This window comes from Lycium barbarum, chromosome 4 (genome assembly GCF_019175385.1).
Source record: "Lycium barbarum isolate Lr01 chromosome 4, ASM1917538v2, whole genome shotgun sequence".
NCBI classification, from domain to species: domain Eukaryota; kingdom Viridiplantae; phylum Streptophyta; class Magnoliopsida; order Solanales; family Solanaceae; genus Lycium; species Lycium barbarum.
The window spans coordinates 41,787,941-41,800,007 of NC_083340.1; positions in this window are offsets into that span (position 1 = coordinate 41,787,941).

A 12,067-nucleotide genomic window follows, 5' to 3' on the forward strand; every position below is an offset into this window, starting at 1 on the left:
ACATGGGGGTTAAGACATCAGCCAAGGACGGACAAGGGAAGGGAGCAGAGACTGAAGAAAAATGCTTGGAGCTGATTATTGGGGGTGATCTAAGGCTTGAAGAAAATTTTGAATTGTCTCAATATAAGCACCCTGATCTTGGAGCATTTGGTTCCTGAGATCTTCCACTTTGATCTTCAACTGATCCCTCAGAAGAGTATTCTCACCTTTCATCTACTTAATTCTGCATGTTCTGCCTTCAGGGCTTTGGTGAGAAGATAGATGGTGGAGCCTGCTCCTTTAGGCATTCATTCACAATCTTTTAGAGTAGCCACGAGATCACAATCTCTTATGTTTCCAAGGTGGCTATGCCAGTCCTCACATTAAAATGCCCAAGGACCTTTGTCAGGTAAAAGCCATAAGGAAGAGCAGGATCATTTTCTGTAATGACCCGTTCCGTCGTTACTGTAAAGATTTTGAAATACCCGTAAACGTGTCATCCTGGGTCTTTCCTCTCACTAAAGTGTTTACAATAGACATATAACCTAGTGATAACCATTGTGTAGAAAGGGACCAAGCATCGAAAATTTGGTAAAGGACCCAGCTAGGCCGCCACAGCGCTGATCCGAGCGCTACAACCATGGCACTTCAGCGTCAAAGACCCATTGAAGCGGTTGTTCCATAGTACCACAGGCCACTACATCAGCTAGTTGAGCGCCGCAGCGCTACCGCCGAAGCAGTAGGCCAACCGCTGAAGCAGTGCGCGCAGTGAAAAATTTCCTATTTAAGGAATCATTTCGGGAATTCTCCCATTTTTTCAATACCCTAATTTCCAGCCGCCCAACTCGAGGAAAAACCAGAAATAACAGATTCCTTGGTCTTGATAGACCTTTTCAATACCTTCAAATTCACATTTCCCCTAGTAGATTACTCCTAAACCACTTAAATCTTATTTCCTAAAGAGTTATCAAGTGGATGTTCCAAGTAATCTAGAGTTAGAGAGATGATGGGTCAACAACATTTTCCACATAGTCCCCTCTAAACAAACCTTCCATATTCTTCATCTAGAACAAATTAATAACTTAGATCTCTACATTTCTTCACCTTAAAAATAAGTTCTTCCATGGATTTGGAAATGGTACTTTCTCTCAAATAAGCTTGAAATTGGAAAATCACCTAACCTTGTCATGGATGGCGTCTAGAAGTGGGTTAAGATTCAAAACCTTCCTTCGTAAATCCAAGGTCTCTTATGAGGGTTATAATGGGTATTTCAATTCTTGGGCCACAAAGTAGTCTCCAAGCTCTTTCGTACGGACCTCGATATGGTGTTTAAATTGAAGAGTCAATGGATGTTCATGGCACCTGCTCCGCCATGAGGTAGGTTATGGCTTCCCTTCAGTAGACTTTAGTTAGTTTCCCATATTGTTGTGTTAGAAGGAACGAAGAATGCATGTGTAGGAAATCAGAGATTTGGGATAGAATTCTAGATTGGTATTGTTGTGTGACTTGTTTGTTTGGGCTTGTGGCCTATAAATTCTTTAGGTATTGATGTGGTTTTTCTTGATGATCGGTGGATTTATGTGACTTAGGAATAGCAGACAGAACCTATTTTGTGTCTAATGATGAAAACTACCTATAATACGTGATTAATTGAGTTATGTCAATTATGGTGAATCTAACCGTTAAACGAGAGAATAAAATGTACCCACGGTTGAGATTGGGTTCTAAAATTAGATTTGATGAATGACTTCGAGTGGCATGTATCGAATGATTGATCTGGTGTGTGTGCTGGGACTAGCCACCCTGTTATGTGTACTTTAAATTGCTCTATTGTTCTGACCTGATGTCATGAGTAGTTGGTAGATATTGAATTCTATTTTATCGTTTTGATTGGGATAAAATTGATATACTCGTTAGTATTTATACTTGGATATGTTGTTGGCACACCCACTGTTGGTATTATGATGTGATATGTTGTTGGCATACCCCATTGTGGTACTCGTGATATTGAATTTGATTGATTGACATACGCATTGTATGCTTTCTCTCATATTCATGATGCATGGCCGGTATCCGGTGATGATCCGGTATCGTTGATTGAGTGAAACTGGATTTGATAAACTCTTTTACTTGAGTGATTGTGAAAAGGCTGATTTCCGAAGATCAATCCCGGAATCGTTGATTGTATGAAACTGATATTTGATAAACTTTTTTACTTGAGTGATTGTAAGAAGGCCGACGTCCGAGGTTCAATTCCGGAATCGTTGATTATGTGAAACTGATATTTGACATACTCTTTTACTTGAGTGATTTTGAGATGCCCTATGTTCGATGATCTATTCCGGCATCGTTGTTGCATGGCCGATTCCAATGATATCCCGAAATCATTGTAAGGGCATGGACTCCGTGGTTCCCCCAAGGTGGTACCGGTGAGAATCCCCCTATGAGTAAAGATCTGGGGTCCCGTCTGTTTGTTGGGAAAAGATTCGGGACGGGTGGCACTTAGACTTCGCGAGTTACGCTGGGTTGTGCTACCGAGACGTCTATATTTCTGTCTGGAGTACATGTGTACACCTCATTTACATGGCATTGCATTGCGCTCATACACTATTGCATTGCATTATGGATTGATTTTGAGACGTTTGGTGTTGTATTTGTGATAATTGGATTCGGGCGTGATTTATGCATACTTGGCACCTTTGGGGATTAGATGCTTTACTTAGGAAATGACGGGTGCTTGGGTCCGGATTTGTTGTTTGAACTTGTCGATGTAGCCATAGACCATTTGGAATATTAGTTATATGTTATGTCCTTATGTACTGTAGTATAATGGGTGTCCTAAGATGTGTTGACCGCTGGACTAATACGAATGACTAAAGGACATGCGAAATTATGAGTCTGACGGGCGATTATTGAAGTGAAGTTAATGATTAAAGGGTATTGTTATACAATGTGTGGTAGATAGACATATGAATTGGTAGAGTTGTTATCATGTTTGTCTGTAAATTCTTTACTGATATGTGTTACTAACCATTGTCAGCCTATAATATTTACTCAGTACGCATGGTTTGTACTGATATTGCACTTGCTATACCTTTTTAGGGGTGTAGATTATTTCAGGTGATCAATCGAAGCATATGTGGAAGTACACGGTACATATCTGGAAGGCCTCCTCCCACTTCATTCCGGGATGGAGGTTGAGCCTTAGAATGTAGTGGAATTCTGGAATTACTGTGTCGCTTTTGTACTAATCTAGACTAGGTCATGGGAAATTGTATCAAGTCTGTATCATGTATTGTTGTAATCATATAAACATTTGAGTTATTGAATACATTATGGAGTTCCGTTGTATTCTTACTTATCTAATGCTTTTAAAGGATTTTTTTTCTTAATTAATGTGTCTATGAATTAGAGGGTTCGCCTACCGAGGTGGAAATGGTAGGTGCCCGTACAGTCTCGAAATGGGTCATGACATTTTCACCAGTGCCCATTGCGTTGATCATGTGATTGATCATAATTGCTGGTAGATTGATCGGTTCAAGAGTTGAAAAAGCTTCCATGAGTACCATATGTTCTGAAGTGACACTGTCATCCCTTCCACTTCTTGGCATGAGCAACTTGTCCACAAACTCAAAAGCCAGTTGACAAGTGGGCTCGAGATCCTGTTTGAGGAGTTTTCCTGGATGGATTGACCTGCCTTCCGTAACAATCACATTTTTAACAGAGGTGGAAGCCTTCTATTCACATCCCTCAGCCCTTCGGTTGGTACTCTTAAAATTTTGGTTAGTACTGCTTCAGTTAGCACAAAGTTTGTCACATTCACTGTTAAGGCCAGAGTACTTTCATCAAGATGAAGTATATTTGTATACAATTCCATTACTTCAGTTTCATACACACAAGGAATCGGTGGTGTAAGAAGATGAGCCCAGTTTTGAAATTTCACCATTTCCCACAATTCTTTCATTCCAGTCTCCTCCTCAAGGTGTACATCAATCATCATCCCTAAGAGAATCTTCTGCATTTGGAGATGTTCCTTTATCAGTTTAATTTTATGTCTTCCAACGACACTTGTCCTCCGTTTCTTTTGCGAGGTAGATTGAGTATCACTTTTTTCTCCTTCTCTCCTCATGTCATTCCCTTTGATTTCCTTTTCTTGTTTTCCTTCATACCTCCAGAGATCTGATTACGCATTGATCGAAGTATGATATCACAATCAGAGTCAACATCTTCTCCTGAGTTTTCTTTTGAGGCACCGGGTTAGCACAGATGGGACACTAAGTTTTCTTCTTAGGGTGAGAGACGGGTATGACATCTACAACCTTTTCTTTCCTATTAAGATTTCCAACCTGTTGTCCTTCATAGTTGTCGATGTTACCTCTTCCCGTTTCAACCTCTCCACTTGTTTTGTCTGATTCTTTTGAAGAGGAGTCTGATGATCTTTCCTCAAGATTCAAGGGTCCTCTTAGTTCGAAAACACCAGATAGAGATGTAGATATACTTTGGTTAGAGGAGATTGAGTGCTCTGAGGATGACGATTGGGAGTTCATATTAATTTGTCTTAAAGGAGGGTTTTGAGATATTTATACTTGCAAAGATTGACGAGATGGGAATTGGTTTAGAAGGCCTTGTATAGGATAGAAGAGAGACTGAGAAGTTCGATGGTATGATGGTTTTGGTAAGTGAAGAGGGAGAAGGAAAAGAGAGATGTATTTAAGGTGTCCGAGGTGACATTTTAGGACAGGTGTGAGAGACGAGACAGATTGGGTCAGAAGTGAAGCATCGATTGGAAGACTGAAGGTTTGAAATTTGAATTAGAAGATGCTTGACCGACTTGACACTTAAATAGTTAAGAATATATGAAGGTACTGAAAGAACTACTAATCTAAGTCACAGAGAGACCGGTTCTCTGGATAGTTTTGATCGTGCTGAGCAGTAGTTCTGTACTTTGTTCATATGCTATCCTTTACCTCCTATGTGTGCATACCCTATTTTTCTATCACATCCACCTTCCTATTCTCTCTCTTCATCCTGCACATGATGTCAGTGTTTGGATTTGGGAATCCAAACCAACTTGGGTTCCTTATTGTTATAGAAGGGATGGATCAAGGCCTAATCAAGCAGCACATTCCCTTTCTTCTTCTGAGGTCCTTTCTTTTGAGAACCAGTTCCTTTTGTGCCCAAACTTGCTTTCCTTTTGATGAAGTCTCCGTTCCTCAAAAAAAAAAAATCAATTCTTGCTTTGTAAGATTCATTGTAGTGACCTACTTGCCCGCAATGAGTGCAAAACCAATTCTCAATGGTAGAGACATACTTGCTGTGAGTATTGTAAGTTGTCTTCTTGCAACCAATACCTTCCCTACCGCTTCCTTTACTCTTGTACATAGAGGTAATTACGTCTGAGCACCAAGTCCACTTGAGACTTTTTTCAAGATCAAGCTTAATTCTGTTCGAGTCTTCCTTCAATTGCTTGCTCCTCTCAACTTCAGTAGTGAGACTTAGTTTTGCCTTTTTTTATCTCATCTTCAAGCTCCAAGTAAATTTTACTAGCTTCACCCTTCCCTTTAAGAGAAGCTCAGTATCCCCTTTTATTTGACCTTCCAGGATAATATTTAGCTGATTGATCTCATCAACCTGCTCTCTCATCTCACCAATCAACACCAGCAAATTGTCTCTTTCAAGCTCGAAATTATTGATTTCAAGAGTTAGTGCATCCTTTTCAGCCATAAGGGCATGATAGGAATCAATTAACACACCTGACAGTGACATGAGTTTATTTAGAGAGTAGGCTTTCAGCTTTTTCTTTACTTCCAAGAAATTTGTCTCTTCCACTTCATCACTCTCATCACTATCATCTAAATCTGACTTTGACATGAGGTCAAGGATACACTTATACTTGGAGGCTTCATTTTTAGTGACCGCCATGTATGTATCGCCTCTGTCGTCCTCATCTTCAGACTCACTAGAGGAGTCCCTTAATGCAGCAAGTGCCTGCTTTATTATTTCATGAGCATCTTTCTTTCTTCTAAACCTTGTGTCAGGAAGCTGGTTTCTCCTTGCAGTTCTGTCATAACTGTACTGTATATTTAGAGAACACTCTTTAAAGAAGTGACCAGGTCTACCACACCTATGCCAGAGATAGTCATTCTTCTTGCCTTAGGGATTCCACCACTTCTTTGGATCAGTTTAATAAATCTTCGTGTGAGATATGCCAGTTCAAATTCATTATCACTTGAGTCTTCTTTGGCAGCTTTGAGAGCAAGACTCTTTTCTTTTTTTACTTCATTCTTTTCATCCTTCTTCAAGGTCATCTTCATCTCATAGGTTTTAAGGTTTCCAATGAGTTCATTGACCGTCAGCTTAGTGAGGTCTTGGGCTTCAGAAATAGCATTTACCTTGCTGTCCTAGGAATTCGGCAAAACACCAAGCAACTTCCTCACCAGTTTAGCAGTTGTGATGTCCTCTCCTAGAGAATGAAGGTCATTGATAATAGAGGTGAATCTAGTATGCATATCATGAATAGATTCTCCCTCTTTCATTTTGAAGATTTCATACCCTGTGGTGAGCATGTTGATTCACCTGTGTTGTTCCTTCATAGGCAGTTTGAAGAGCTTCCCAGATCTCTTTAGCATATGAGCACGCCGAGACTCGATTGTATTCATCAGGTCCTTTTTTTTGTCATCTTCTACAATAAACGATTGTAAGGTTTATGAATACCTTTTTTATCTTTATCTTTTATTTAATGGAAATGAGTAGCTAATCCCATTAGCTAAGGTTGGAGGACCAAATGTGTTAGTTATGTGATTGGGTTTTCGCATTCAAACTCCATTTGTATGTTTGTCTATTTACTATTCAAGCTTTAATGTCATTTAATGGTGTACAACATTATTTGTGCCTAGTTACTTTTATTTCGCTAGAGAAAGAAAGTAAAAGTTAGGAAAAGAGTAGATATCAAGGATTTGGGGCTTTACACCCTATCTAATAGCTTGAGCTAGAGATAGGAAAGCTAACTTGAAATAAAATGGGTGTTCACATTTTCGACATTCTAAGGCTTGAGAAAGTTTAGTAATGATATTTATCGAGTTGGTCGAGAGACTTTTGATAAATCTACGTAGCCCATATTTAATTACATCTAGACATATAAAGGAGTTGGATTGATACCCATTCGCATTTCTTTTCTTTGGAACCACAACCTTAGTCTTTTTACCAATAGATTATCTTTTTAACAACAATTAGCGATAAAATTAGTTAACAATCCTCAAACCAATCATTATTATATCCCTTTCCCTAGAAATGTAGACTAATAGTCGAGCGTTACACTTAAGAATTATATTTCTTCATTGTATTTTCTGTGGGATTCGACCCCAACCTTGTTAGGTTATATATTTGACAACGACTGCTTACTCCTATTTTAAAATGTGTAATTTGGGCGTATCAAAATTTTGGAACCATTACTGGTGAATGCGGTCTAGAAATTTACCAATTGGTGTAAAACTCTACTTTTAGTCTTTATTTATCTTCTTAAATTCTTGTTGTTGATTGTGTTGATTTAGGTGAAATGACGGACACCGATTCCGATGATGGCATGGTAGAGGAGACTGGGTATGCAGCCGCTATCCGCCCACCTCCGGTCCAAGGGAACACAAGTTTTCATATAAATAACACCATGAACTCAACACTAAGGGCTTATTCGGAGGTCTGGCAAATGATGACCCGAATAGGCACCTTACGAATTTTGTTGGAGTGTGTATCCCTAACGTGTATCCAAACATCTTAGGCGAGACGATCAAGTTAAGTCTTTTCCCGTTCTCTCTCATAGGGGAGGTCACCGCATGGTTAGATGATCTTCCGGCCTGGTCAATCCCGACTTGGGCGGAATTCAAGAAGTTCTTCTTTCCATCCCGGATGTTGCAACTCTGTGATATAATCAACAACTTTCGTCAACTTCCGGTTGAGGCTCAACATAAGGCTTAGACTCGATTTAAAAAGAAAGTCAAGATTTGTCCAAAGCATGGGTTGCGCGATAACATTCTTCTCCAAACATTTTATCGGTCACTTGATTCGATCAACAAGTCGGTGGCCAGTAATATTGCGGCTGGGTCCATAATGGACAATTCTTATGATGTTATGAGTGCTCTCTTGGACAAATTAACCAAGACTAACGAAGCTTAGCATACTAAAGAGGTGGAAGTAGTTGGAGAAGGTCCTTCCAAAGTAGTATTATCTCGGGAGACAATCAAGAAGGAGGAAAAGAGAGATGTAATAATGGAAAAGTTGGTCACTCAAATGAAGCTTCTCACGAAGTATGTATTGGGTGGAAGCACGAAACGGGTCAATGCGGCAGGGTCTTATGAAGGGGGCCCTCAAGATAAACAATGCTTTCACATTTATGATGAAGAGGCCAATTTTGTAAACAATCAAGTGGGGGATTTCCGGCCTAACTACCAAGGTTCCAATTAAGGACCTTGGCAGCAAGGTCAAGAGAATCATGGTTGGAACAAAGAACAAGGAAATTTACAATGGCGGGACAACAATCAAGGTGGTTACAACAACAATCACCGGAGCTCAAATCCTTATGTCCCACCCAAAGAGAACCAAATTATTTCAAGCCAACCATCCACTAGTGACCTCGCTAGTTCTAAAATGGAGGATAGGCTATCAAAAGTATTGAAGAAAGTGGAGTCAACCAATTCCTTTTTCAAAGAAACAAGGGATGAAATGAAAACCTTGGGGCAAGTTGTAGGTTCTCACTCAACTTTCATCAAGCAATTAGAATTGCAACTTGGCCAAATCTCGACTACTCTCAACCAAAGAAAACAAGGCACACTGCAAACCTAAAGAATGATGGTGATCATAAATGTCATACAATCACTACTAGGAGTGGTAAGACAATTGGAGGAGAGATATCGGTGAAATATGATATGGTTGTTGATGATGAGAAACTTGGTGAAGTGCTCATGGTTATTGAGGAACAAGAGACTCTGAAGAAAGAGCAGGCTAGTGTTGAAAATCCTATTATTATTGAAAACGTGCTAGAAATGATGAAGCTTCAAAAGGCAAGAAAGTAGTAGAGGAGGTGCCAAAGGCTTTACCGCCCGTTCCAAAGCCTCCTCTTCCATTTCCTCAACGATTGGCTAAGAAAACGGATGATGGCACGTTTCTCAAATTTATTAAGAAATTGAAAGAACTTTCAATCAACATCTCTTTGGTGGAAGCACTTGAACAAATGCCCGGGTATGCAAAATTCATGAAAGACCTTGTGACCAAGAGGAGACATTATAGTTTTGAAATAGTGGGGTTACACATCATTATAGCTCTATCGTGAAAAAAGCCTTGGTTCAAAAGAAGGAAGATCCGGGAGCTTTCACCATTCCTTTCACTATTGGGATGTGCAAATTTGCAAATGCCTTATGTGATCTTGGAGCTAGCAATAACTTGATGCCGCTTGCTATCTTTAACAAGATGGGTTTGGGCGCTCCCCGACCAACAATAATGAGGTTGCTGATGGTAGATAGAACTGTGAAGAAACCGGTGGGTATTCTTTATGATGTGCTTGTCAAAGTTGATCGGTTTATTTTCCCAGCCGACTTTGTGATTCTAGATTGTGAAGTTGATTTCGAGGTGCCCATAATCTTGGGATGACCTTTCTTGGATGTAGGGTGTGCTCTTGTAGATGTGAAGAAGGGTGACCTAAAATTGAGAATGAATGATGAAGAGCTCACCTTCCGTATTTGCAAGACGATAAAGCAACCAGTGGACATGAGTGTAGTGTCGGTGATTGATACAATTGATGAAGCTATGGTGTCAACCGTTGAGCATGAACATGTAGGGGGGATATTGGCGGCGGTTTTGATGAACTATGATGGGGGAAATGATAAAGAATTCGAGGAAACAGTTAATGCATTGGTTGGGTTGGGGTCATACCACTACAATCATATAAAGCTTGATCTTCTAGAAAATCGTGAAACTCCTCCCGCAAAGCCCTCTATCATTGAGCTTCCCACCTTGGAACTCAAACCTCTTCCCTCATATTTGAGGTATGAATTCCTTGGACCAAACAACACTTTTCCCGTGATAATTTCTACCCGATTGACGGAAGAACAAATAGAAAGGTTGTTGGCGATCTTGAAAAGATACAAAAAGGCAATTGGGTGGAGTATGGCGGATATCCAAGGGATTCCTCCCAGAATTTGAACCCATAAAATTTAACTTGATGAAGATTGTGAGCCTAGTGTCGAGCACCAAAGAAGGTGAATCCTTCTATGCAAGAAGTTGTAAAAATGGAAAACATCAAGTGGTTTGATGCCGGTGTTGTGTACCCAATAGCGGATAGCCCATGGGTTTGTCTGATCCAATATGTGCCCAAAAATGGTGGAATCACCATTATGCCAAATGCCAAGAATGAATTGATTCCAACTCGTACGGTTACTGGTTGGAGGGTGTGCATGGACTATAGGAAGTCGAATCGTTGGACAAAGAAAAATCACTTCCCAATGCCTTTCATGGATCAAATGTTTGATAGGCTTGCAGGAAGAGATTACTATTGCTTTCTAGATGGCTACTCGGGGTATAATCAAATCACTATTGCCTCGGAAGATCAAGAGAACACAATATTCACTTGTCCTTATGGGACTTTTGCTTTCAAGAGAATGCCTTTTGGGTTATGCAATGCACCCACAACCTTCCAACATTGCATGATGTCCATCTTCTTCGACATGGTTGAGGAGTCCATTGAGATCTTCATGGATGACTTTTCCGTAGTTGGCGATTCCTTTGGTGAGTGCTTGGGGAATTTAGCCCAAGTATTAAAGAGATGTGAAGAAACGAACTTGGTTCTCAATTGGGAGTGATGTCACTTCATGGTAAGAGAAAGCATAGTCTTGGGGCACAAAATTTCAGAGATGGGGCTTGAGGTTGATCAAGCCAAAATTGAAGTCATTGTTAAGCTTCCTCCTCCTATCTCCGTCAAAGGTGTCCGAAGTTTCCTTGGGCATGTGATAACGTCCAAACCCACTCCTTAAAGAGGTAGTGTACACAATCGTCGCAATGTAATTTACCCAATTATGAGTCGAGGTCGAATCCACAGGGAACAATATAAAGGCGATTTAAACAAGTAAGGAATTACCACCAACTAAGCTAAGCCAAACACTTTTCAAGTATTGATTTTGTAGTTCCAAAATTTTCCCACTCAAAATTAGACCAAAACAGCCTCTGATTTTCGTTTTTTGCACATTTATCTCATTTTTGCATAACTGTCCACATTTTGCAAAACTGTCAAGTTTTTGTCATTTCTTCAATTTGGCCTCTTTTTGACTTGGTTTTCACTTAATTTCTTTCAACGCTCTTCTCAATCATATGAACCTATAAAATGGAAGTAAACGACATTAAATGCACTATTTTCTCAATCAAAAAATAACAACAATCTAAGATTAAAGAAGAAATAAGTTGGTAAAATACCAACTTATCAACATGTCAAATTTTATCGAAGGTTCATCAAGGATTTCTCAAAGGTGGCCAACTTTATATGCAAGTTGTTGGAGAAGGTCAAAATTCTTGTTTGATGATTCTTGCTTAAAGGCCTTTAATTGTTTGAAAGAGAAACTCACATCGGCACCTATCATTATTGCTCCAGATTGGTCTAAGCCTTTTGAACTCACGTGTAATGCTAGTGGGTTTATGATAATGTCGCAATTCACTCGCCAAAGAGAAAGTGTACACGGTCGTATGCAATATAATTTATCTAACTACGAGTCGGGGTCAAATCCACAGGGAACAATATAAACTTGAGAAAGTAAAAGATTTATCACCAACTAAGCTAAGCCAAACACTTTTTCAATAATTGATTTTTGATTTAAAAACTAACAAAGATAAAACTAACCTAGAAAGCAAGTAAAATGATCAATGGCCACAAGCATGGATACAAGGAACTCTCAAGTAACGATCCAATATATTTTATGATTTTACAACTAAAAGCGGGTTTATCTTAATACATAATGATTTCTAAAATCTCATTGAAAGTCTTCCAACCAAATAAACGAATTTCACTCTAAGCTTTTCCAAGCCTTAGAGTGTGATATTAGGCACAATCAAT